Source organism: Stegostoma tigrinum, chromosome 2 (assembly GCF_030684315.1).
Source record: "Stegostoma tigrinum isolate sSteTig4 chromosome 2, sSteTig4.hap1, whole genome shotgun sequence".
NCBI lineage: Eukaryota > Metazoa > Chordata > Chondrichthyes > Orectolobiformes > Stegostomatidae > Stegostoma > Stegostoma tigrinum.
In genome coordinates this window covers 71,865,909-71,892,094 of record NC_081355.1, presented here as the reverse complement: position 1 = coordinate 71,892,094, position 26,186 = coordinate 71,865,909, and the positions used below count along the sequence as shown (strand labels likewise).

Here is a 26,186-nt window from a genome sequence, read left to right as displayed (position 1 = left end):
ATAGTGTCTGGGTTGTGCCAGCAGACCAGGCCAATATAACTTCCAATGGCACAATATAAATGTAGGTCTTCATCTCACATGTGTTTATAAGTTTAAATATTTTCTTCGTATTCTGCTATATAATAAAATTTAAAAACTGATTAAATTAATTATTTTGGGTCTCCTCCATAAAATCATAAATTCACTGAATACACTTTAAGTTGTTTCAGCGTAGACATTTGGCCGTGGTCTGACTGAATTGTACAGGACCACCGAAAGGGCTGAAATGCCTGCTGCACTTTTGTCTTGTGTTTTTATGCATCTTATATATGGGTGTACAGGGACTTAGCACAAACCGCCCGAGGTTCCACAATCTACGACTTCAACATAAACTAATTTATTTTAACTAGGTTAATGCCTCAACCAGCAAGTAGAGCTGCCATCTGAATACTTCAACCATTTGTTTAGTATTACTGTAAACAGCAATTTCTCTCCATTAACATTGGCAGCATCTTCAGGCTACTTAATATAAGAACACTATGCAGAATTCAAGCAAGCAGGTTAAACTTAAAGTGCTCAAAAGCCTAATTTTGTCCTGTTTGTCCATTGAAGACATTATGACACCACTGAATAATATGTCTGTACTGTCTATTTTTAACTCAGTGAGCTTGATAATCATACCACACTATGTCAAAGATTCCCTGTTCGCTTTGCATCATTCTCTTTCATTGAATTGCTGTGTGGAATATCAACAAATTAACTCAAGAAATTTGAGGTATTTTGCTTGAATGCACTGCACTTGTACAATCTTCTTTGGGATGTAGAAAATTGCTTAGTGATTAACCAATTCTTCAGAAACACTCATGATTTTGATGCTTCCTGATAATTGCAAATCCGGTCTACAAACTGACATTTGTGAGTCAACTTGTCAGAAATGCATGATTATTTAGGTATACAGAAATCTAATTGTGTTCCCTGACTGAATAATAAAAACAATTGTGCCCCTATATTGTGTAATAGGCTGCTCCTATTTGTGTATATTGAGGTATTTCGACCCTCTGACATAATTTTGTCACCCAATCTAATCAGACATTGATCCCATTTGAAAAATCCATTTCAAAATAGACATAAGACCACGTGAAAAAATTAATTAATGGCTTAGAGCCAGCTGAGGATTCCTGTAGAATGTAATTCCTGATAAGTGAGCCTGCTGTTTCCTCAGTAACCTGTCAACTAAAGGTAAGAATGGAAAACATTTTTGATTTAAAAGGCAGGAAACAGGAGAAGTTAACTCCACAGTTAAAGCATTTCTTTTGTTCCAAAGGTGTAGGCATCACTAGGCCAGCATTTATTGTCCATCCCTAATAGCCCAGAACACAATTGAAAGTCAACCACACTTTTGCAGATCTGGGATCACTTGCAGGCCAAACCAGTTAAGGACGGTAGAATGAGAGATAATGGGAACTGCAGAAGCTGGAGAATCCAAAATAATAAAATGTGAGGCTGGATGAACACAGCAGGCCAAGCAGCATCTCAGGAGCACATCTCTGCCTCCCTAACCTGTTCTTCCTCTCACCCATCCCTTCCTCCCACCCCAAGCCGCACCTCCATCTCCTACCTACTAACCTCATCCCACCTCCTTGACCTGTCCATCTTCCCTGGACTGACCTATCCCCTCCCTACCTCCCCACCTATACTCTCTCCACCTATCTTCTTTTCTCTCCATCTTCAGTCCGCCTCCCTCTCTCTCCCTATTTATTCCAGAACCCTCACCCCATCCCCCTCTCTGATGAAGGGTCTAGGCCCAAAACGTCAGCTTTTGTGCTCCTGAGATGCTGCTTGGCCTGCTGTGTTCATCCAGCCTCACATTTTATTATCAAGGACGGTAGAATTACTTCTCTAGCAAGGAACTGAAGGACATTAGTGAACCAGATTGTCTTTTATAACAATTGGCAATGGTTACTTTGTTGAAATTAGACTAGCTATTTATTTCAAAATATTATTAAATTCAAATTTCACCATATGCTATATTCTCATAACATTAGCCTGGGGCCTGGATTACTATCCCTGTGGCATCATCATTATCACCTCCCCATACTACTGGTCTTCCCCAAAATTTATCTAGGAAGTGTTCTTGGCAATGTAGAGAACCTGCAGTTATATTCCAGATATTTTCGAACCAAATTGTTCAGAGATGTTATCACACACCTCTGGAGCAGCTGGGACTCCTGGCTGAGAAGTAAGGACAATACAATGGCACCACAACAGCCCCTCAAAATTGGCTTCTGTCAGTAGGCCAGCTGACTGTAAAGGGGCAAACAACTTGTTTCAATTATGTAAAAAAACCTATGTATTTTTCACTATTGTGTTATAGTGGATTAGTTATTGTTATGATTTATACAGAGGCTGTTAATGTTTGAAGAAATGCACATATTCCTATTAGCTGGAGAATTACACCACAAAATTTCATATTTATAGAAAGCTTTACAGTAAAAAGTGCATGTGTAAATAACACAATACTTAGTAATCATTTATGCCTTACGCCCTGGTATTTTACTTCCATCCCATAGTTCATCCTTACATTGTAATATTTTCATTCAATTTTCCTGTGATCAAACCAATGTATGCCACAGCTCTTCAGAATTGACTTTGGTTTTTCTTTAGGGTTCCAGCAATCTATAACGTATGAAAATTCATGGGAATCGTTCCACGCACTTTGGGCCAGGTGACCCAGTAAATGTTCTTCAAGATTGCACCATTGTAGACTCCTCACAGCAAAAGTGGACCTGACAACATTTTAGCTGGGTGATTTCAGAAATCTGAAAAGCTCCTTGGCTTCTGATATACTCTTGGTATGGTTCTTGTGCTTAACTCCAACTGTAAGCAACTTCTCTGGCTTCAGAAATAATGGGAACTGCAGATGCTGGATAATCCAAGATAACAAAGTGTGAGATAACAAAATGTGAAGCTGGATGAACACAACAGGCCAAGCAGCATCTCAGGAACACAAAAGCTGATGTTTCGGGCCGAGACCCTTCATCAGAAAAGCGGGAGGAGGAGAGGGTTCTGAAATAAATAGGGAGAGAGGGGGAGGCGAACCGAAGATGGAGAGAAAAGAAGATAGGTGGAGAGGAGAGTATAGGTGGGGATGTAGGGAGGGGATACGTCAGTCCAGGGAAGGCGGACAGGTCAAGGAGGCAGAATGAGGTAGTTGGTAGGAAATGGAGGTGCAGCTTGAGGTGGGAGGAAGGGATGGGTGAGAGGAAGAACAGTTAAGGGAAGCGGAGACAAGCTAGGCTGGTTTTTTGATGCAGTAGGGGGAGGGGATGAACTGGGCTGGTTTTGGGATGCAGTGGGTGAAGGGGAGATTTTGAAGCTGGTGAAGTCCACATTGATACCATTAGGCTGCAGGGTTTCCAAGTGGAATATGAGTTGCTGTTCCTGCAACCTTTGGGTGGCATCATTGTGGCACTGCAGGAGGCCCATGATGGACATGTCGTCTGAGGAATGGGAGGGGGAGTTAAAATGGTTCGTGACTAGTTGTTTGTTGCGAACCGAGTGGAGGTGTTCTGCAAAGTTGTCACCAAGGAAGCCACACCTGGTACAATGGATACAGTATACCACATTGGCAGATGTACAGGTGAACATCTGCTTAATATGGAAAGTCATCTTGGGGCCTGGGATGGGGGTGAGGGAGGAGGTGTGGGGGCAAGTGTAGCACTTTCTGCGGTTGCAGGGGAAGGTGCCAGGTGTGGTGGGGTTGGAGGGGAGTGTGGAGCGGGGGGGTCACGGAGAGAGTGGTCTCTCCAGAAGGCAGACAAGGGTGGGGATGGAAAAATGGCTTAGGTGGTGGGGTCAGATTGTAGATGGCGGAAGTGTCGGAGGATGATATGTTGTATCCGGAGGGTGGTGGGGTGGTATGTGAGAACAAGGGGGATCCTCTTGGGGCAGTTGTGGTGGGGGAGTGGGCTGTGAGGGATGTGTGGCGGGAAATGCGGAAGACGCGGTCAAGGGCGTTCTCGACCACTGCGGGGGGAAGGTTGCGGTCCTTGAAGAACGTGGGCATCTGGGATGTGCGGGAGTGGAATGCCTCATCCTGGGAGCAGATGCAGCGGAGGCGGACGAATTGGGAATAGGGGATGGAATTTTTGCAGGAGGGCGGGTGGGAGGAGGTGTATTCTAGGTAGCTGTGGGAGTCAGTGGGCTTGAAATGGACATCAGTGTCTAGCTGGTTACCTGAAGTGGAGACTGAGAGGTCCAGGAAGGTGAGCCATGTGTTGGAGATGGCCCAGGTGAACTTGAGGTTGGGGTGGAAAGTGTTGGTGAAGTGGATGAACTGTTCGAGCTCCTCTGGGGAGCAGGAGGGGGCGCCGATGCAGTCATCAATGTAACGGAGGAAGAGGTGGGGTTTGGGGCCTGTGTAGGTGCGGAAGAGGAACGGTTCCACGTAACCTACAAAGAGACTGGCAGAGCTTGGGCCCATGTGAGTACCAATGGCCACCTCCTCTGACTGTAGGAAGTGGGAGGAATCTAAAGAGAAGTTGTTAAGGGTGAGGACGAGTTCAGATAGGCGGATGAGGGTGTCAGTGGAGGGGGACTGGTCAGGTCTGCGGGACAGGAAGAAGCGGAGGGCCTTGAGGCCATCTGCATGAGGAATACAGGTGTATCGGGACTGGACGTCCATGGTGAAAATGAGGTGTTGGGGGCCAGGGAATTGGAAGTTCTGGAGAAGGTGGAGGGCGTGGGTGGTGTCACGGACGTAGATAGGGAGTTCCTGGACCGAAGGGGAGAAAATGGAGTCCAGATAGGTGGAGATGAGTTCGGTGGGGCAGTAACAGGCTGAGACAATGGGCTGACCAGGGCGGGCAGGTTTGTGGATTTTGGGAAAGAGATAGAAACGGGCCGTGCGGGGTTGGGGAACAATGAGGTTGGAGGCTGTGGGTGGGAGGTCCCCTGAGGTGATGAGGTCATGGATGGTGTTGGAGATGATGGTTTGGTGCTCGGGGGTGGGGTCATGCTCAAGGAGGCGGTAGGAGGTGGTGTTGGAGAGTTGGCATTTGGCCTCGGCGATGTAGAGGTCTCTGGCTTCAGTGGTTTGTAAATATCAACTGTGATGCCCACAATTGGGCTTACTGTAGTTCTTCTTCCTCAAGCTCAAATTTGCCAAATCTTATCGTCACCTTTTCCTTCATGAACTCTGTCTCCAAACTGAGATGTGTCCTCCCATTCGCTATTCATGGTGTGAAAGATGAAATTAACATATTTAATGCCTAAATTGCAGGCCTGACTAATGTTTGTCTTTTTTTTGTTCTTCACTCCCTGTGAGCTGCAAAATACACAAGACCAAAGTTGAAAACTATTTCAATCTATGATACTTTGGGGCTTATAGGAAAATATGTAAACTGAGACAAGTTAATTAAGGCCCTCCTCAGTTCTAGGGGACCTCATCCCATTGTGTGGCTCAATATTAGACCCTTAGTCACTCCCCCATCTACTCCTCTTGTCCTAACCATGTCAAAGCAGAGAAACTGCTGGTCCAATCCACCCTTATTCTTTCCATGCCAACCAAGGCTCCTTCACCCATTTCCAAAGGCCCGCTCTATAGCTTCTAGTTCAACGTATTACCAACTTACTTATGTCCTCAGCCCCCGAGAGCTTCTTTCACTGTTATGGCGAAAGGCGAAAGAATGGCATAAATTATGATGATCATTTGGAGAGTCTCAAATGACCTCCTTCAGCATTGTAACAATTCTGTCATTTTGCATCACTATATAATTTTAAAAGAATGATTTCGTCAAGGGAAGCCGATAGACAGCAGTCATCATGGATATCCATCAAGATCAGCAGAATACATAATCTCATCAAATCTGTGTAATATTAGGATACCTCTCAGTCCTATACCTTGAAAACACTTATCCTAATGAGCCTGACTTGGTGAACTAAGGAGTAAAGGGAGGAAACAGTTTCAGGATAGATTGAGTGAATGTTGTCAGCACTAATCTTGTATATGGAGGATAGATACAAGCCGAAGCAGGTTGGACCAAATAGTATGTTTTATGGCGCTACTTTTATTATCAAAAAAAATTTTATTCTATATATGCCTTCCATTTATCTAAAAAAATGTACCCAGCAGTGCATTAAAATATTAAGTGAGCAAAATCACCACCATTTACGAAACTACATAAATGCAATGAACAGGTTTAAAACAGCATTCATTTACATATTTGATTTTTCTTTATATATTTGTAAATATGTTAATCTGCAAACTGTGCAGTAGAAGGTACGGTTATAATTCTAATAACACATCTAGCTGTAACATTAAAGCAGTAATATAATTTCAGGACTTTAACAAACATTGTCCTCACAGTTCATTACATCATGAATTAAATTATTGCCTGGTAACTCTTACTGGAAGTATACCTGCTCGAAGGTCACTGCTAATAATACCACGGGCCTACGTTACAATTGGTCTACCATAATGGATACGGATGACTTGCTTGTGGAGGTATGATAGGTGTCAACAGTGTACCTGAATTATTGAGACATGCCTACGTGCCAATTCTGGGTGGGCCTCAGCCCTCCCTGTCGAGGCAGCACTGATCCTAGGCCCAAAACCTTTCCTTTTTTCAATACTACAGGCAAGTTCAAAGATATAACTAATCAATAAAGCAATTATGACAAATTGATGCATAATGGTGAGACTTCACTAAGCAAATGATATCAAACTCCTAGAAACTCCAAATAGAAAACGGAAACTCCTAATTTCCAAATAGCTTAAGTTTCTGTGCTGTCACAGAAATCAATGATGAATAAAACATTCCTTTGGTTAGACAGAGAGCACAGTTGATGAATATTTTATGCAAATTTCCTCAGTGGCAGCATTTTCAAATAAAAAAAAGAGATACTTCACTGGTTTTGATTTATAATTTTTACTTAATTAAACTTCTGTTTTGTCATTGGTATGCAGAAAACACAATAAAAAAACCCTCATGCAAACTGATCTTCACCCACGGACGGGCATGCAGCTTATTACACATTTGCAAGGCGCACACCAGTTTGAAAGATGGAAATTATTAAAATTATCGAGATTTATCAACTTTTGCTATAAAATATTTTTGATAGAAAGATACTTCAGCTTTTAAAACAAGTTAAATGAAACAAGATCCAAGTCTGGCCAATTTTGGCTAATAAGACATCATTCTCCCTTCCATGTTAATGGCACAGATGTGACCAATCAGATTTTCTCCATTCATAACTCAGTCTATGACAGCATGGGAGTTAAGATTAATAGTGAGATGTCTCCTTGCTATCTGTCTAATAATCCAGTAGCTTTAGTTACTTTGTGAAATTTGTATTCCTCTACATGATATATATGTAATTAAGAAATATGTTATTCATAGTTATATCAAATGTATTGCTCACAGAAGTATTTTATTGAAGCATAAACAAATTTGGAGACAAAAAGACTGAAAATAGGATCATCAAGCTAAATTTGTGACAAATTTTCATAACTTATCATTGCTTTAATTTAAATTGCTTCTGAAGACATTCCTTCAATTAATATTGTGTAAGACTAATATTACATAATTATGAAGCCACTGCAATTTAAAGTACAATAGACCATTCAACTCATAATTTCTGTGCTGGCTCTTTGCCAAACCATTCACAACTGATCTGATTGACCTCCAATCTCTCCAAAACATGATGTTTTCCTTACAAATGTTTGCTTACAAGATGCAGTTGTCCCCACCTCCAACAAAGCAATGATAATGTGGAAAATAGCAAAGAGATACAAACCACCTGCTGCATATTTTCAATAACTCTTTAAGTTTCTTAATTCTTTGCAATTGTTTGAACTTCCCATTCTTTTCAGATTATAATTGGAATTCCATTTCTTTGTTTCCAAAATCTGTATTCAACAAAGAAATAAAAGGAAAATAGAAACAGAAGAACCCAGAAGACTTCAGTGGTTCAGGCAACATCTCGAGAGAAAAACAGTGAAGGTTTCAGGGTAATGACCTATCATCAGAACTCAGAAGGAGGCCTGGTTGGTGTACAAATCCAAATGATTGATGCACTAAAAAACCTTCCAGGAAGACTGAGTTCAACATCAATAACATGCCTCTGTAATCCAACATTATGGACAACACCTCAGCTTCTATTCCAGTACAATGTATTAAACTGTTGGTTTATTGCCCCATTTGGTGAGAGTAAAAATTGGAAGGTAGGATAGATCAATGTATGACCTGAAGCTTTAGGAATCTTGCAGCAATGAGACCAGCTCTAGGGTAGAAAGCACCTATTCAAAAGGCCGTACCCCAATAGGATAGGTACTAATCACCTCATGGGAAATGTCATTGTATCACTAGAGAGGGTTTCAACTGGATTTATTGGGTGGGGCAGCCAAATATGGAAATAGAACATGGCAATATAATGCATAAAGTGAAAGTGATGGGCAGCAGTGGAGTAGTTCCATATGAGGTAGAGTGGACAAAGAAGCACTAGGAGGAATGCAAAGACAGGTATATGATGTGAGAATATAAATGCAGAAGTGGGGTGAATAATGTTAGTGAACTACAACCACAAATAGCTGCATGAAAACATAATGCAAAGAGAATAACAGAAATATAGCTTAAAATGGTGACGGGCTGGTTACTTATTACCAAGAATACACAGTGGTCTGAAAAGAAAGGGACGGAAGGATACAAAAAGACAGTTGTGTGGCAATACTGATGTGGAGAGTTATTGTAGAGAGGATGTCCATAAAGGGGCCAAAAGAAAATCCATTTGGTTAGAATTGAGAAACAAAAAGAATGTGGTCACAACACTGAGATGACTCTTTGGGGAAACAACAGAGAGGCAAAGAGAGAGGTGCAAATCTGCAAGAAAGCCATGGATAATGTTACAGTAATAGGTAAGGACGGAGATTAATTTCTGGAATGTGTTCAAGGGAGTTTGCTTCATCACTGTGTTCTTGGTCCAAGTAAATGGATGTTCAAGATAGTTCTTGGAGATGTTTGATTCCCTTTTGCCTCAGTTTATCCTCAGACACTATCTAGCCAAGTCTAACTTGGAAGAACGAACCATTGGATCTGGTCCCAGGAAGTGAAATGGAACAACTATGAGGAAACACTTGGCAAGAATGATCATAGCATCAAAAGTTTTAAATTAATAATGTGGAAGCAAGGGCCAAACTAAGACAGGATATCTAAATTGGAAGACAGCAATTTTAAAGGGATGAGAGGAATCTTGCCGGAAGAGAAAAGGAACCCAAGGCTGATGAGGACATTGAGAATGGAAGAATGGGTAATATTTGAAGAGGAAGTGCTTGAGATACACTCCAGCACAAGTGACAAATAATGGTACCTCAGCCAAGACTCATTAAAGGAGAGAAAATGTAACAGATCAAAGAAAAAATGTATGATCTATTTTTGAGGAATTTTTCATGTAAGATACAAATTAAACTCAACAGACTTGGAGGAGAAGTTAAGGCTATATTAAGCTGTCAAAGAGAAAATAAGAGAATAGAATAGGGAGCCCAAACATTTTCAAGCAGCATGTAAGTAGTAACTCGTCATAAAAGGTAAAATGGATCATATCAGGAACAAAGAGCGTACTCCATGACAAGACACACAAAGCAAGGATAGAACATTTAATGAGTACCTTGAACTAATGTTTACTAAGGGAGAGAAAACTGCTCAAATATCAGTCAAAGCAAGATGGAGTTGAAAAATTAACCGAGATGAGAAACTGAAAAGGGAGGCAAAATCATATGTGCTAATGGCTTCCATCCTAGGTTTGCAAAAAGAAGTGGATGTGGAGATAGCAGAAGAGTTGCTCAAACCTTCCAAACTACCACATACAGGGCAGCCATCAAAGGATTGGAGCGTTTTAAATGTGACACCCATTTCTAGAAAGTGTGTAATGACTTTCCTCAAAACTACAAGGCAATTAATTTAATATCAGTGGTAGCACAGTTTTGGGAATAATAAACAGGGGAAAAATATCAACAGGTTGGCACATACTGATTAGACAGAAGGGTCTGTTTCTGTGTTGTGTGATTCTATGATTTTGTGACTCTAGGCACTTCGAGAACATTGAGTTAATTAAGTAAAGCCTGCACAAAATTGTAAAAAGCAGATTGTACCTGACTAATCTAACTGAATATTTTGATGATGCAAAGTAGGCATTGCTCTGAAAGTGATAATGGGAACTTCAGATGCTGGAGAATCCAAGATAACAAAGTGTGAATCTCCCCTTCCCCCACTGCATCCCAAAACCAGCCCAGCTCATCCCCTCCTCCTACTGCATCCCAAAACCAGCCCAGCCTGTCTCCGCTTCCCTAACCTGTTCTTCCTCTCACCCATCCCTTCCTCCCACCTCAGCCGCACCTCCATTTCCTACCTACTAACCTCATCCCCCCTCCTTGACCTGTCCATCTTCCCTGGACTGACATATTCCCTCCCTACCTCCCCACCTATACTCTCCTCTCCACCTATCTTCTCCTCTATCCAACTTCGGTCCGCCTCCCCCCTCTCCCTATTTATTTCAGAACCCTCTCCCCATCCCCCTCTCTGATCAAGGGTCTAGGCCCGAAACGTCAGCTTTTGTGCTCCTAAGATGCTGCTGGGCCTGCTGTGTTCATCCAGCTCCACACTTTGTTATTGCTCTGAAAGTTGCCCTTTTAGGCTGCATATAGTCTCATTGAGCCACACAGCATGGAAAGAGACCCCTTTGGTCCAACTCGTCCATGTCGACCAGAATCCCAAACTAAAGTAGTTCCACCTGCCAGCACTTGGCCCGTATCCCTCCAAAAATATTTCTTATTCATGTGCTTATCTAAATGTCCTTTAAACATTGTGACTGTATCCGCATTCACCACTTCCTCTGGAAGTTGATTACACACATGAACCACTCTCTGTGTAAAAAAATTGTCCCTCTTTTCTATTTTTAAATCTTTCCCCTCTCATCTTAAAAATATACACCCTTGTCTTGAAATCCCCCATCCCAAGGAAAAGGCACCTGCCATTCACCTTATCCATATGTCTCATGATTTAATAAACCTCCATAAGGTCACCCATCAGCCTCTTAAATTCGAGAAAGGTCCCAGCCCGACCAGCCTCTCTTTATAACGAAAACCCTCCATTCCCAACAACATCCTGATAAATCTCTTCTGAATCCTCTCCAGCTTAATGATATTTTTCCTACACAGGGCAACCTGAAGTGGCCAAAGAACTCCAGAAGAGGCCTCACCAACATCTGGTACCAACTCCTATACTTGAGCTCATTCCTCAAGGGTGCCTCTTTATGTGAAGGTTAGCAACCTGATCCCACCAATCTATGCTACATCCTCTGCGAAAGCACGTTGTAATTGTCATGGGCAGGGAACTGCATACTAATGAGTCGTAACTACACGTCAGCAGAAATTAGTTTACATTTACGATTCAATAATTTATGATATAATTCTTAAATTTGGGTTGGTGTGTGCATTTTCTGTTGGCTTCCATCTGTGCATTGTTAAGAAGATGACAATATGACAGCCAGTGATAGAGGAAAGATAAAATATAGCATTTGTGAATGCGAAGGTGTGGTTTAAGTTACTGATAGGACACAAGTAAAGATAGATGTCTAAGTTGTACACTCCCATCCTCTTCATGTTCATCCACTTACTATTGCACTTCGTTTCCTTCTTATGCTCTTAATCCTCAGATTCTTTCCTGTTGGGTAATGGGAAGGGCTATTCAGTCTTAAAAGCTAGGTTGTGCAGCATGCATACCGCTATAAATATTGAAGCATCTGAAGATATGTCCTATAAGTCTCCTTGTGGAAATACAGCTCTCATTTGTATGCCTACTATGTATACCGAAATAAGTTTTGGACAGGATCTTCATTTATGTAATGACCAGGCCTTCTCACCCTCTATCCAGCCATTGACTTTCAGCAGTTGATCAACCAGAGCTCACACAAACACCTACCTTAGAATGAAGGATTAATTACTGCCAGGGTCATTGGCTTTCACTAGCACATCAGTTTTACATTGAGAAATTAGAATTAAGAACAAAGTACAAAGAAAATCACAGTACGGACACAGGCCCTTTGGCCCTCCAAGTCTGCACTGACTTGCTGCCCATCACAATTAAAACCCCCTCCCCTTCCGGGGACCGTATCTCTCTATTCCCATCCTATTCATGTATTTGTTCAGATGCCCTTTAAAAGTCACTATTATATCTGCTTCTACTACCTCCTCCGGCAGCGAGTTCCAGGCACCCACCACCCTCTGTGTAAAAAAACTTGCCTCATGCGTCACCTTTAAACTTTTCCCCTCGCACCTTAAACCTATGCCCCCTAATAACTAATTCTTCCACCTTGGGAAAAAGATTATGACTGTCCACTCTGTTGATGCCCTTCATAATCTTGCAGATCTCTATCAGGTTGCCTCTCAACCTCCATCATTCCAGTGGGAACAACCCAAGTTTCTCCAATGTCTCCTCATAGCTAATTCTTTCTAGTTCCGGAAAATGACACAATTCAGATTCAAAGTAAATTGAACAAGATTATAGAGAAGTATGGAGAAGTTACAAAGAAAAATGCATAGAATTGTTTCAGTAGCCAAAATAAATGATCTTATATGGAGCCTATACGGACATCATGATCATTTTGGTTAATGCTAGTGAGGGACATGCCATTCGTTATTACGTTCAGTTCTTAAGGTAAAGAATGGACATAGACTGGAGCAAGTTCAAAGACGGCAGTTCTCACATTAAAATAGAATAGCATAATGATTGAGATGATCATATATATTGCAGCGAGCATTAGCTATGCACACTAAACTGTTTACAAGACGATGCTCACTGCACTTCTTAACAGGGTTTGTGCATTAAGGGGTGTTGAGAGACTGAATGGCAATGAAAAATAGGTGCGAAAAAACCTGACTTCTCCTCTAGTGTTTCAGTTACATACTACTAAAGGGGCCTGTAATGGATCTGCAGAGAACCTTACAACCATTGGAGAGCATCTCATAACTATTGGCAGCAAATAAGAATGCAAAGTTGTTTATCAATGCAAGATGGGAAGACGTTTGGTCAGAAGCCTTCACGGGGTTGATCACTAGTGGAGAAAGTGAGGATGTGACATAAATAAATTATACAAGTTGATAAATGCATATTCAATTAGCCATTGGGAACTAAAATCACAAGAACTCAACTAGAGGAAGGAATTGGTGAAAAATGGAAAAATATTGAAAGCAAAGCATGACAAAATAGCAAGTAAAAGGAGGTTAAATGAGGTCAAAATAAGTACGGGCCTTGGACAGTAAATGGTGAAGAGAAAATACTCGTCTAGTTGTTCAGAAAAAGAAAAGCAACATATTTTAAATTATTTGTCATCCGATTGTTCACATTCATTCATGTATGATGAAGATGTGAATATAATGGCAATGATAGCCCCAGAAAAGTTACTCTTCACGGATAATGAAACAAAACTTGTTAACGATTGTACATATGAAGACAATTCGCACATTCTGTAATTTCCTTTCCTACATATTATTTATGCCAATTTCTTGGGAGGTATCCAATTGTCTTACTGTGCTGGTATACTTGGAGAAAACACAAATATCACTATACGTGTGACGGTAGCTCCCAGCAGTGTATTAGATGGAAGTAGAATTTTTCAAGGAATGTGAGATAACAAGGTGTGGAGCTAGAGGAACACAGCAGGCCAAGCAGCATTACAGGAGCAGGAAAGCTGACATTTCGGGCCTAGACCCTTCTTCAGAAAAAAATGCTTGGCCTGCTGTGTTCATCCAGCTCTACACCTTGTTATCTCAGATTCTCCAGTATCTGCGGTTCCTATTATCTCTGAAACCTTTTCAAGGAATGTATTAGCTTTGAAAAAGAATACCGTCATGAGAAAGTGTATTGGGAAATTAGCAGTTGCCAGGGGCCATGAAGAGGAAGAAGGGAAAGATCATTGCCAAACGAGAAAAATTTCAAGGTCTCATAAGAATTGCCCAGCCTCAGTAGATGCACCTATACCTGCGGAAGGTGCAGAGTCAATACAGCATGCACTCTAGAACTTGTGAACTGCAGGGTATGCATGAAATATAATGGGCAGGTTAAAGACTAAATAAACAAGTCAAAATTTTATTTTAGTAGGATCCTGTTGATGATGTTCTTTTAAACGTTCATTCATGGGATGTGGGTGTCACTGGCTGGGCCAGTGTTTATTGTCCATCCCGAATGTGCCCTTGAACTGAGTGGCTCGCCAGGCCATTTCAGAGAGCAGTTAAGAGTCAATCAGATTGCCAGACCACATACAATTTGCAGGTTTCCTTCCCTAAAGTAAGAAGATGAACCAAGTGGGTAAGTACAACAATAGGCAACGGTTCATGGTCACTATTAGACCAGCCTTTAACATTTTAAATGTTCTGATTACTGGTTTCCAGCAGTAGCTAGAAGTTTTATCCTAAAGCTGGAAATGCAGTGATAGAACTATTTTCAGATACCATGAGTCAACTTCTTGCAGCTTTTGTTACTCAAGAAGGAATGCTTTTACACTGCAAAATTCCCTATGGATAAAGGTCAGGACTTAGTACATTCCAGAAGTATAATTCATTTGACAATGTCAGTCATTGAGTAGATACTTAACTTTCTTGATGAAGTCAATGTCCATGGAAGGAATAAAGCAGAACTTGATCTGCAATTACCTGTGAAACTCATTCACGTAATTCCATAAAGGCTGGTATCCCATCACCAAGTTACTCTTTATTGAACAGTCCTTAACTTTAATACTGCTTCATATAGAGTCAGGTACTTTAATGTCAGTATCTCTAGCATTCAGCCTTTTTTTAAAAATCTGTTATCCAGGGATCCATGATTGGACCAGATTAACAGCCCCAGTCAGGGAACTCCTATTCTAAGAGGTCCAGCTGGCTGATCATATTCCATTCACTGCACTTGTTTGACTAGAACAACACAATTTTACATTCAGCCAGTAGAAATGAACATTTATAACATCAGCAATTGATTTTCTAGTGTTCAAATTTAGAGTAGCGGGATTAAAGCCCATGTTATGAACAAAAGAGATGAAAGGGATGGTTTCCTCCTTTCCACCTTTTGACTGAATGAAAGTAGTTTAATTTAAGCAAAAGTGTTGTATCCTTTAGTAACTGACAGGAACAGGCAAGCGATAGTGTTTCTCATAAGCTTTAAAAGAAAAAAGTATAGTATTAACTCTCAACAAGTACCAATTCGATACTGAAGCCGTAGGATTGCAAACATTCTATCTTACACTTGCTTTTCCTAGGGTTGATGACTCAAAACAATGAGGTCTCTCTAATCCTTTGTCTAAAGAAAAAACTGCAGAGGTATAGAAAGATCGATTTGCTGGGTTTTTTTTACATTTGCAGCAGCACATTTCCTTGTTCCATTCCAGTCAAAGTACAAAAGTCAAATCTCATAGCAATTCTCTGGTACAGGTCCTCACGTAGAAATCAAACCCAATTTAAGATTTTAGTTACTGAAAGTGTCAGTTCCCTTCATTGAAATAGATTCTTCCTTTCCTGTCTCTCAGAATATGAATTAACAAACCCATTTAACAGAAACTTCATTCTGAATCTTCTCGATTTTTTTGTCATTTTCCATGAGATTCAGGAATGGTTTCTGACTGCGAGGCCTAGTAAGTTTCTTGCACGGTCATCTCAAGCTCACCTTGGTAACTATCTCCTATGCTCCTCTTGTATGCTTCTTCCGTTATATTATCCTGATTCCCTCACTTGCCAGAGCCAGAAGTATTCACCTTTGCCAGGATATCTCAGGATATACTGGTATCCCTGGGGTTAACAGTCCAGGGCTGCCATTCGTTCTGAATGTAGTGGCACAGCAGCTGTAAACCAAAGCATCTCATGACAAACTGGTGGACTTGCTGACAGTCCCTTACACGTACAAGTGCACATTCCTACTTATCTCATGGTGTGAGCTCCAGGTCACAGTTTACCTGTTCTTTGCCACAGCGCCTCTTACAATTATTGAAGTTACTGCTATTTTTTTTTCCAATGGCTATCAGAGTCCAGCATCTTATCATAGTTCAATGTGGAACTGTCACAAACATGGAAGATGTCGAACAGTACAAAAGATTCAGATTTATCCACCAACACCAAATGTGAACAGAAATAAACAAACAGAAGCTGCTCTGGCCTCTTGGAATAGAAACGGATTGATTGCCTGTTGAGCAGCAACAATCTTATAGACAACACATGGCCGATGCACCCAATGCTCATCTACTGGAATCGGGGGTTATAAAATCCTCACGGATTTGTAGCAAGAGGCACTGCAGAACATGACGACTGACCGGTACGGTGCCCTCATCTTCTTGCTCGAAGACTGCAGCTGCTCTCCCAGCTCTTCAGCATCCACCACGTCGCCTCTGACTGTTCCAGTTGTGCAGAGAACAGCATGGAATGATAAAGTAGTACAAGGTCAGTCTGGATTATATTGCAAGGCCATCCAGGCCAATCTGATGATTGGAAACTCAGTTTCAGGAGGCTGGAGGTCTGCTCATCATGGCCTGAGATGGAGCTGTACTGCATTGTATCCATGCTCTGCTTCACCCAGAGGGTACATAACAGAGTCCTCAGTATGGTCACAGAGCCTTTAGTAAGGCCCTTGTCTCCCTGTAGCCAGCCTAGTAAAGCATCTAGTTTCTCAAATGCAGCAGGGACATGAGTCTTCTCAAGAATTTATGCATCATGGCAGCTCCTAAAGCAATGGGAACAAGCTTGAAAGCTGTGGTACTGATGATCACAGATGACCTGCACATTGTTGGAATGGAAGCCTTTTCTATTGAAGAACTCAGCTGCATTATGATATGGCCCTCTCAGTGCGATGTGTGTACAGTCTATCGAATCCTGCACCTGATGAAGGCCATCTATGGTTCCAAACCCTACTGCCCAGACTGCAGAACTAACCTCATCACTGGGAAACAAGATGGAGTGGTGTGGTCAGGCATGATGACCTCACTAACAGTTTAATATGTTCATGAGCAGGTGATTGAGTAATGTCACACAGGTCCCCAGTAGCTCCTTGAAAAACCACCGAGTTAGAGTGGCCACCCATGCCTTCAGGTCACAGGCCCCAATCCAGCAGTTGTGTGATAGTCCCAGAACATTCTCAGCTTGTACCAACACCGCACTTTGCACATACTGTCATAGAGCCATAGAGCATGGAAACAGACCCTTTAGTCCAACAAGTCCACACCGAACATAATCCAAACTAAACTTGTTCTACCTGCCTTCTCCTGTCCTATATCCCTCCAAACCATTTCTATTCATCTACTTACCAAAGTATCTTTTGAATAATGTAACTGTGCCCACATCCACCACAACCTCAGGAAGTTCATTGTACACACAAACCACCTTCTGTGTAAAATATTTACCTTTCATGCCCTTGTTAAATCTCTCTAACCTGGAGGATATGGCATCAAGGAAGATTGATGCTCATCTTCCTGTACCGTTTATGTACCTGAGGGTCTCTTCAGTTGTCCCTTCATATGGAGGCTCAGTATCTGCTGGAAGTTTGTGCTGGCCCTGTACTTGCTGGTATATCTATTCCTCCTTCCTTTCCCTGCTGCATTGCACTGCAATGATGACTCCTGCTGTGAATGGGTCCATCAGTCACATTTGCAATTAACAAATTGAGGGAAACAGAATGAGTAGAATAAGTCTTTCATAATATGAGCAGTCAGCACTTCCATCACATGTAAATGATGTTTTGCACAATTCTCCATATAATGAGATATGGAGTCCTCTGACATGGAGGGTATGGAAAGACTCCATATGGAACTCCGTCATTGGACATTATACTGAGGAAAGTACCACCAGTCAAGGGGCAAACGGACAGCGTGGCATTGCAATTGTTTCATGAGTAATAAAACCACCCAGCCCCATATCAACCACAAAAGTATCATTAGATATAAAAGCATCTAACATGATACAAACAGATCACATTGACAGAGAATCAGTGCTGTGTCCCTATGCAGGCTATAAGGTCTTAGCTTTCTGCTTTGTGGCCCACATGCCCCCTTTAAAAGCTACCTGACGCTAGTTCTGCCTCACTAAGATGCTTAACTTAAATGTGTATGGACATAACATGAGCAAAATAGTCCAAGTTACCCTGAATCCATGTACTTCTACCTTCTTTATCAGTGTCCCATGTAGGACCTTGTCAAGGCTTTTCTGAAATCCATAAAAACCACATCAACTGCCTTACTGTCATCGATACAATTGGTTACCTCCTTGAAAGATAGAACCAGAATTTTTAGGCATGTAAAAGAAAAAATAGTCATCATATCCTACCGGACCATCACTACCCTTTCATTAGACAGAGTCAACAAGCTCAGCCAGTGTGGAAAAATGAATTCAGGATGTTGAAATTGCTCTGCATTAAAAACCACCCACCCAGGCAATTGATCAGCCTCTGACAAAATGATGTTGACTATCCCTGATCAAATCTTGCCTCTCTAAATGGAAATTAATTCTCTCCATCAGAATTTTCTCCAATAGTTTTCTTAGCATTGAGTTCCTTGGTTTATCTCTACCACTCTACGAAGTGGCCTAATGGCATTATTTCTAGACTATTAATCCATCTGGAGTCCTGGGTTAAAATCCTGTCATGGCAGATGGTGGAATATAAAATTCTGAAAAATCTGGAATGAAGAGTCTAATGATGACCATTATTGATTGTTGGGAAAAAAATTTGGTTCACTAATGAAAAGGAAACTACTGTTTTTACCTGGTCTAGCTTACATGTGACTCCAAACCCACAGCAATATGGATGACTTTTACATGCCCTCTGGGCAATTAGCAATGACCAATGACCAATAAATGCTGGTTTAGCCAGTGATGCCCATATTCTTCTTGAAAAGTGGAAGCACATTAGCTGTCCTCCAGTCTTCTAGCACTTCCCCTGTGGCCAGAGGAGAATTTAGGGAGAAAAAAAAAATTGGGTTAGGGTCCTGGTGATTTCTTCACTCATCTCCCACAACAGCCTGGGAAACAATTCATCCAGACCTCGGAATTTGTTTACTTTTAAGTCCGTTGAAGCCTCAAATATGTCCTGGCGTCTTATGTCAATATGTTCAAAAACTTCACCTTCTCAAGTTCTGAACCCACATCCTCCTTCTCCCATATAACAATGGATGTGAATTATTCATTTAACATTCTAACAAATCTCCTCCAACTCCATACACAGATTTCCCATTGGTCCTCATAGACCCTGCTCTTTCCCTGGTTATTCTCTTCCTTTGACATATTTATAGAATATGTTTGGATTCTCCCTAATCCTATCTGCCAGGGATTTTCCCTGCCTACTCTTTGCTGTCCTAATTGCTTCCTTGAGTTTCCCTTAAACATCCTATACTCCACCAGGGCCTCCATTGGTTTGTTGCCTCTGTGCCTGATGCAAGCATTTCTTTTCTTTTTTATCCAATTCTCAATATTCCAAACATCAAGGGTTCCCTGGGCTTGGTGCTCCTACATTTCACTGAAGACAACATGCTGGGCCTGTATGCTCCCCATTTCCCGTTTCAATGCAATTAGTTGGAAAAGTACAGCCATCAGCCATAGGAATGATCATTTGGACTTTCATAAATTCTCAAAATATGTTTAGAAAATACACTTGCATGTTATCATAGAAACAAAGTTTATTCAATGAAACTGCAATAATTGCTAAAAATACACAGTCAATATTATAAAAATTCTGGAGTTTGATAATCACATGTTCTAGCATGTATAGTAAAGTCACTAATCATACAGTTGTCTTTGAAATCTTGTAGACACTTGCACAGGAAATACAATCTTGAGATGTTTCTTCAATCATTCTTTCAAAAGAACAAATGGGTTTCATCCTGAACTCAGATGGAGGGTACGAGGGTTTTCTTTCACAAAGGAGAGAGAATAGCTGGATAGCTTCTTCTTAGAAAGCTTTTTTTTACTCAACATGTTCTTAGTAGGCTTTCCTCCAAGTCAACCAGATAAAACAAGCACTTTCCTAGCCAATCATTGCTAAAAAATAAACTGCCACAATAATGGTCTACAGCAAAGTAAGCACTTGTCTAGGAAGCCACATTAGAAAAATAGACTGGAATGTCCACAGTGAATTTTCAATGAAAATTTATTGAAACCACTTCAGGTATTTCCACAAAATTTGAAATAGATGTACTCTCCAAAGTCTTTCAAAACTTAATTCCTCCCAGCAATATTAGATATTACTTAGCTTTGTAATGTCTACACCAATCACCTTTCTATAATTGACTCCATGGTCAGTATAACAATGGGAATAATTCCAAGTTGATATTTTTGGAGAATAGCAAGTACCAGTGTTCGCTTCACTCCAAGCTTTGGCCTGCTGTAGTCCTGACTTCCAGATTTGAAAGTCATGCCCACACATGGATCTTGGAAGTCATACACTGAAAAAACTATGCAAGGAAGTACTGCCAGCAACCCCTAGCAACCAGCATAATTTATTTGTTGTTCATGACATGCATAGAAAAATGGTTGGAAATCCCTACACTAAGTTCCATAACCACCATTCTAAGCAGGTTGTTTACCCAACAGATTTTCCAAAGACTTTCACGACAGATTATGTTTTTGTTTCCCCAGTAGGTTACTACCTAGCTATGGAATTCACCATCATCTAACATAACCAGCAATCTAATAGTAATGTTGAACTGTTTAATAAGGTGGTAAAGGACAAACCGAGAGCTTTCTGGTTGGAGAGAAAAATTTTGAACATTTCATATCAATCCATACCACATTTCTTGACCAGAAAGATCCTAGCCACACTTATGACTAGTTTTCATTTTTGCATACTACTGACTGTTCTTCAAGCATCACTAAAATTTACCATGAATGACAGCATCAAAACAGAAGAAATCACGAGGATTAACAAAAAGAACATTTCAACAAGGGAAGATGCACAAAGAAATCAGTTTGAAGTTGGAGATTTGATGAACATCAACCAGGCAAACTGCACCACAAACTTGCTCAGCTCTACCAAGGCCAAAGCAGATCACAGGGTTCTAATATTTATCTGTGATAATGGGAACTGCAGATGCTGGAGAATCCAAGATAATAAAGTGTGGAGCTGGATGAACACAGCAGGCCAAGCAGCATTTCAGGAGCACAAAAGCTGACGTTTCGGGCCTAGACCCTTCATCAGAGACTCTCTGATGAAGGGTCCAGGCCCGAAACGTCAGCTTTTGTGCTCCTGAAATGCTGCTTGGCCTGCTGTGTTCATCCAGCTCCACACTTTGTTATCTAATATTTATCTGTTGAGGACACACAGGGTTCAACTGAAATTGTCAATGACTGAGCAGACTAGGATATTTCAAGTCCGGTCATTACTGTACACATTTCATATATATGCATTCTACTTTCTGAGGAATGACTACGATGTTGATCATCTGCCTCATCAAGCTGATCATGAAGCACCACAACTTCAAATTAATAGATCTCCACGTCATCATGGCCGTAATACCGATCTCAAAGTCTATTTCTGTACTTGGAGAAAACAGATGCACTTGAACCCTAAGGCATAACTTGATATGCACATGTTCATTGTTTAATACGGCTTAATTTAAAAGATGCTGTTTAGCTTCACAAGAGGGAAAATGTGTAGTGTTTAATTATTCAGTGTTTGATAATGTATGTCTGGTGATAGCTAACTGCTCATTGTATGTTATTAATTAAGCTTGAGTGTGGTGTCAAAGAAAAAGACTCTAAACTGTGGGCAAGCTGCTGAAAGCACACAATCAACACATCAAAATAATATATTAAAATTAGAGGCAAATCATTTCTGTATATCTCCAAGGAACAAAACACAATAAACAGATAAAGTGTTTCATAATTACCACAATGTAGAATTGAAATCCGATTCAAACCACACCCTGAACATGTAGGCTTGTGTTAATGCAATGAAAACACAATTTTGTGGCATTTTTCTTTCACACGTTGAGTTAGAGATGGTACAGACAGAAAATAAAAAGTTTCCACTTTGGGTACCAATGAACATTCAATAGACATATACAACTATCTGGTTCAGAGTGAGTTTGACTCAACTCTTGTCCTTACAGAGAATGACGTACAGAACAAAATATACAGAATAAGAAGGAAACCTAGGACTGAATCTGTCAGTGTGATATTTTTCCATTTCCCAGAAAACCCATTCCAATACTCACTCTGAGAGAGATTGGTGACCACGTAAATCGGGGAAGATTTACATAGAATTTGTCACGAGATCTCAAAATTTTACATTATCACTGTTCATTCTGGTGGAAATAAAATGATTGGACTATCTCTAACCTGGATACCAGGGTTTTCATCTGTGCCATCCAGTACATCAGGATTGCTCCTCCGAGACAAGGCAGATTTTGCAAAAACCACTCAGTTAACTAGTACAGGTTGAAAAGTCCAGCTCTATGCTACTAAATAGCAGGGTGTTCAGTTTTATAATGGATAACTTGGCAAAAAGGTGATTAGATTATTATTTAATTATTTAAATTAGACTCATAAGATCCAGACTGGTTTTACAGCTTTGGACTATTGTACGGCCTGATGAGCTGAAGTAAGCTTCTCAAAGAAGTCTGGCCTTTAACTATTTTGACTAACTCTTTAACATGTGCTTCATGTACTCTTTTCTCCATTTTGTTTCACATTTTGTTTGTGTTGCTGATGAGTACTTGACTTTAGTGCTTTTCTTTCAATCTTCAAACATTTTCCCTTTATTCTTAGACTCTGCTAGCTTTGGAATTATATTTTGCTGAGGTTTTATTTTTGTACCATGACACTTATCCTTTCGAGCATACTGTGAAGTGGGGGAAAGATATTCATGGTCGTAATAACATGAATATTCCTTGCATTGACACAGCATCATCCTACCAGTCTATAGTGATTGGAACCAGGTTGACCTTGTTGACTACGAGGTCATTGATTGGGGTCAATTAGCAAAGCCCTGACTGATCAACATAAACAGAGTATTTAGAATCTCTTCAGTCCAGGGGATTGACTCTGAGCTGGCTGACCACAGCCTGTGTACTGTGCACAAGTAAATAAAGGATGACTTGGCAACAGGATACAAGCCCCTGTGTGGTTGCTTCAGTGGCGATGAGAGAAAATGGGACCTGCCTGAAGGACATTCATTTGTTGCTGACATCATGGAGTTTGGGTAAACATTTCTGATATCATGCCTTTATTTGGGAAGCTTGACTCATTTGATCCTGCTATCAAAGACTGATCCCAGTACAGGTAGTTCTCCTATAATATGGTAGTTGTATTCTTGCATGGCCTCACATATCGAAAATCACTTTATAGGGAAATTGCTACAGAAAATTGTTATATCTGTAAAGCTGAAAGTTTGTGTTATTCAAACAGTGTCCACTATTCATCAATAATGTTACAGCCAGTTCGTGTTAATAAAACATGCAGTACAGCAAAACTACCAGCATGTGAAAAGAATGCAATATTTTTTTCTGGGTAAATGACATTGAGGCAGATGGAAAGCAATAAGTATTCCTTCTGGCTGCTTGCGGACCCACAGATTTCTCAGTCATAAGGAGCTTAACTTTCCCAGAGGCACTAGACACTAAAACCTTCCAAGAGTTGATGGAGTTAGTTAAGAAATATTAAGAACCTCAAAGCTCCTCTAATTCTGAGATGCTATCTGTTTTTATTTGGCTGTTAGAGAACCAGGGGATCCATATCAGGATTTTTGATGAGGTTCATGAGACTGGCAAAGGCAAGTGATTTTGAGTTAACAGTGAATGAGATGCTGAGAGACGATTTGGTAAGTGGGATTAATGACATAACCATGCAGAAGCACCTACGAGCTGAAGCCCAACTGGAGTTCAAACAGTCAGTGCAATGAGCTTGCTCATTAGAAAATGCAGCAACTGGAGCATGGGAACAACAGGGCATCCCAATGGAAGTGGACTCCCTCATCCCTCTGACTTAGTTTGGGGAACATCGCTTGAATCTCGACAATCACAGAGCCTCATGCAGCGCATGTCCTGAGTAGAGGGACCCTAGGACAGCCCGCAGCAGAACCCCAAAACAAAGCTGAAGTTCAGCCAAGTGGCTAAAAAGTTCTTCAGGATCTGGGTTGGCAAGTCATTGTAGTCGCGGCCGGTTTACAGGCTCGAGACAAAGGAGTCCTACAAGAGCTGACTTGAGTAAGGGAAACTTGTAGGCCATTGCCGAGAAGAGTGCACACCCTGGAAAGTCTCACTATAGATAGGTTGGAACAATTAAATTCTGAATGATATCACAATCAGAACTGATGAAAATTAATATTTGGTTAAAAGGTCACCCAGTTCCTATGAAGGTCAAAAACAAAGTGGCTGGAAAAGCTCAGCAGGTCTGGCAGCATCTGTGGAGGAGAAAACGGAGTGAATGTTTTGGGTCCAGTGACCCTTCCTCAGAACTGATGGTGACTGGGAAAACGTCAGTCTATGTACAGAACATAGGGAGGTGGGTGCGGTAGGGAGTAAACGTTAGGATAGAGCCTAAAGAGAGAGAAAGACAGTTGGACAAATGAGTTGCTAACGATCAGACTGGGAGGGTGAGTAGTTGTTAATGGGGGCTGTTAGTAACTAACAACAGGGGGTGTGGAGTGGCAGGCTATGTGGTGACAAAAGGCTGATGTGTAGGGTAGGGGGCTGGGGCATGGGACACTTTAGGCCCTAAAATTATTGAACTCAATATTGAGTCCAAAGGGCTGTAGGGTCCCCAAGCGGAAAATACGGTGTTGTTCTTCCAACTTGCACTGGGCTTCACTGGAACACTCTAGCAGGCCGGAGACAGATGTTGGCCAGGGAGCAAGGTGGTGCATTGAAGTGGCAGGCAACAGGTAGCTCAGTGTTTTTTTTGCCAGCAGAACATAGATGTTCTGTGAAGCGATCGCCAAGTATATGCTTCGTTTCCCCAGCGTAGAGGAGACCACATTGTGAGCAGCAAATGCAGTAGACTATATTCTGGGAAGTACAGGTGAAGTGTTGCTTCACCTGGAAGGTATGTTTGGATCCTTGGATAGTGGGGATGGAGGAGGTAAATGGGCAGGTGTTGCACCTTCACCGGTTACAGGGGAAGGTACTGGAGGGCTGTGGGGAGATGTTGAGGGTGAAGGAAGTGTGGACCAGGGTGTCCTGGAAGAAATGGTCCCTGCGAAAGGTAGTCAAGGGAGGGGAGGAGAATGTGTGTCTGGTGGTGGCATCTTGCTGGAGATGGTGGAAATGGCATCTGATGATCTTCTGGATGTGGATACTGGTGGGATGGTAGGTGGGATAAGGGCAACCCTATCGCTGTTGATGTTGCAGGAGGGAAGAGAAGGGGTGAGGGCAGAAGTGCGGGAGATGGGTCGGACATGATTGAGAGCCCTGTCAACAATGGAGCTGGAGAATCCTCAATTGAGGAAGAATGTGGACACTTCAGAGGCTCCCTTGCCAAAGGTGGCCTCATCTGAACATATGCAACAGAGACGGAGGAACTGAGAGAATGGGTTGGAGTCTTTACAGGAAGTGGGGTGTCAAGATATATATTCCAGCTAGCTGTGGGGGTTGGTTGATTTGTAATCGATATTAGTGGCTAGTTTATCCCCAGAAATGGAAACAGAAATGTTGAGAAAGGGAAGGGAGGAGTCAGAGATAGACCAGATGAAAGTGAGGGCAGGGTGGAAATTGGAGGTGAAATTGATGAAGTTTTCCAATTCTTGATGAGCGAGGGAAGCAGCACCGATGATATCATCTATGTTTCGGAGAAAGAATTGTGGCCGGGGGCCGGAATAGGATGGGAACAAGGAATGTTCCACCTACCCCACAAAGAGACGGGCATAACTCGGGCCCATTTGGGTACCCATGGCCACCACTCTTACCTGAAGAAAATGAGAGGAGTTGAAAGAGAAGTTGTTGAAGGTGAGGACAAGCTCAGCCAAGCAGAGCAGGGTGGTGGTAGGAGGGATGGTTCAGGTCCTATGAAGGTCAATACTAGTGCAGGTGTATCAGTGGTTGCAGAATCTGTCTTTAATAAGATTCACTTGGGACTCCAACTCTTAAGTTTGAATGAGACCTTAGCCAGGCCGAGAACATACAGTGGGGGATTGTTACAAATTAAGGGGTCTCCTATGAGGGGCAGTTGGTGCAGTTACCACTGATGGTAGTAAAGT

General features: G+C 41.5%; 1 protein-coding gene across 1 annotated transcript in view; it reads right to left on the bottom strand.

Moving 5' to 3' along the window:
- The window catches only part of LOC125447373 (histone deacetylase 9-like), a 737,956-nt gene that overhangs the window by 583,159 nt on the left and 128,611 nt on the right, over window positions 1–26,186 (bottom strand). The gene's annotated exons all lie outside the window — the stretch shown is intronic.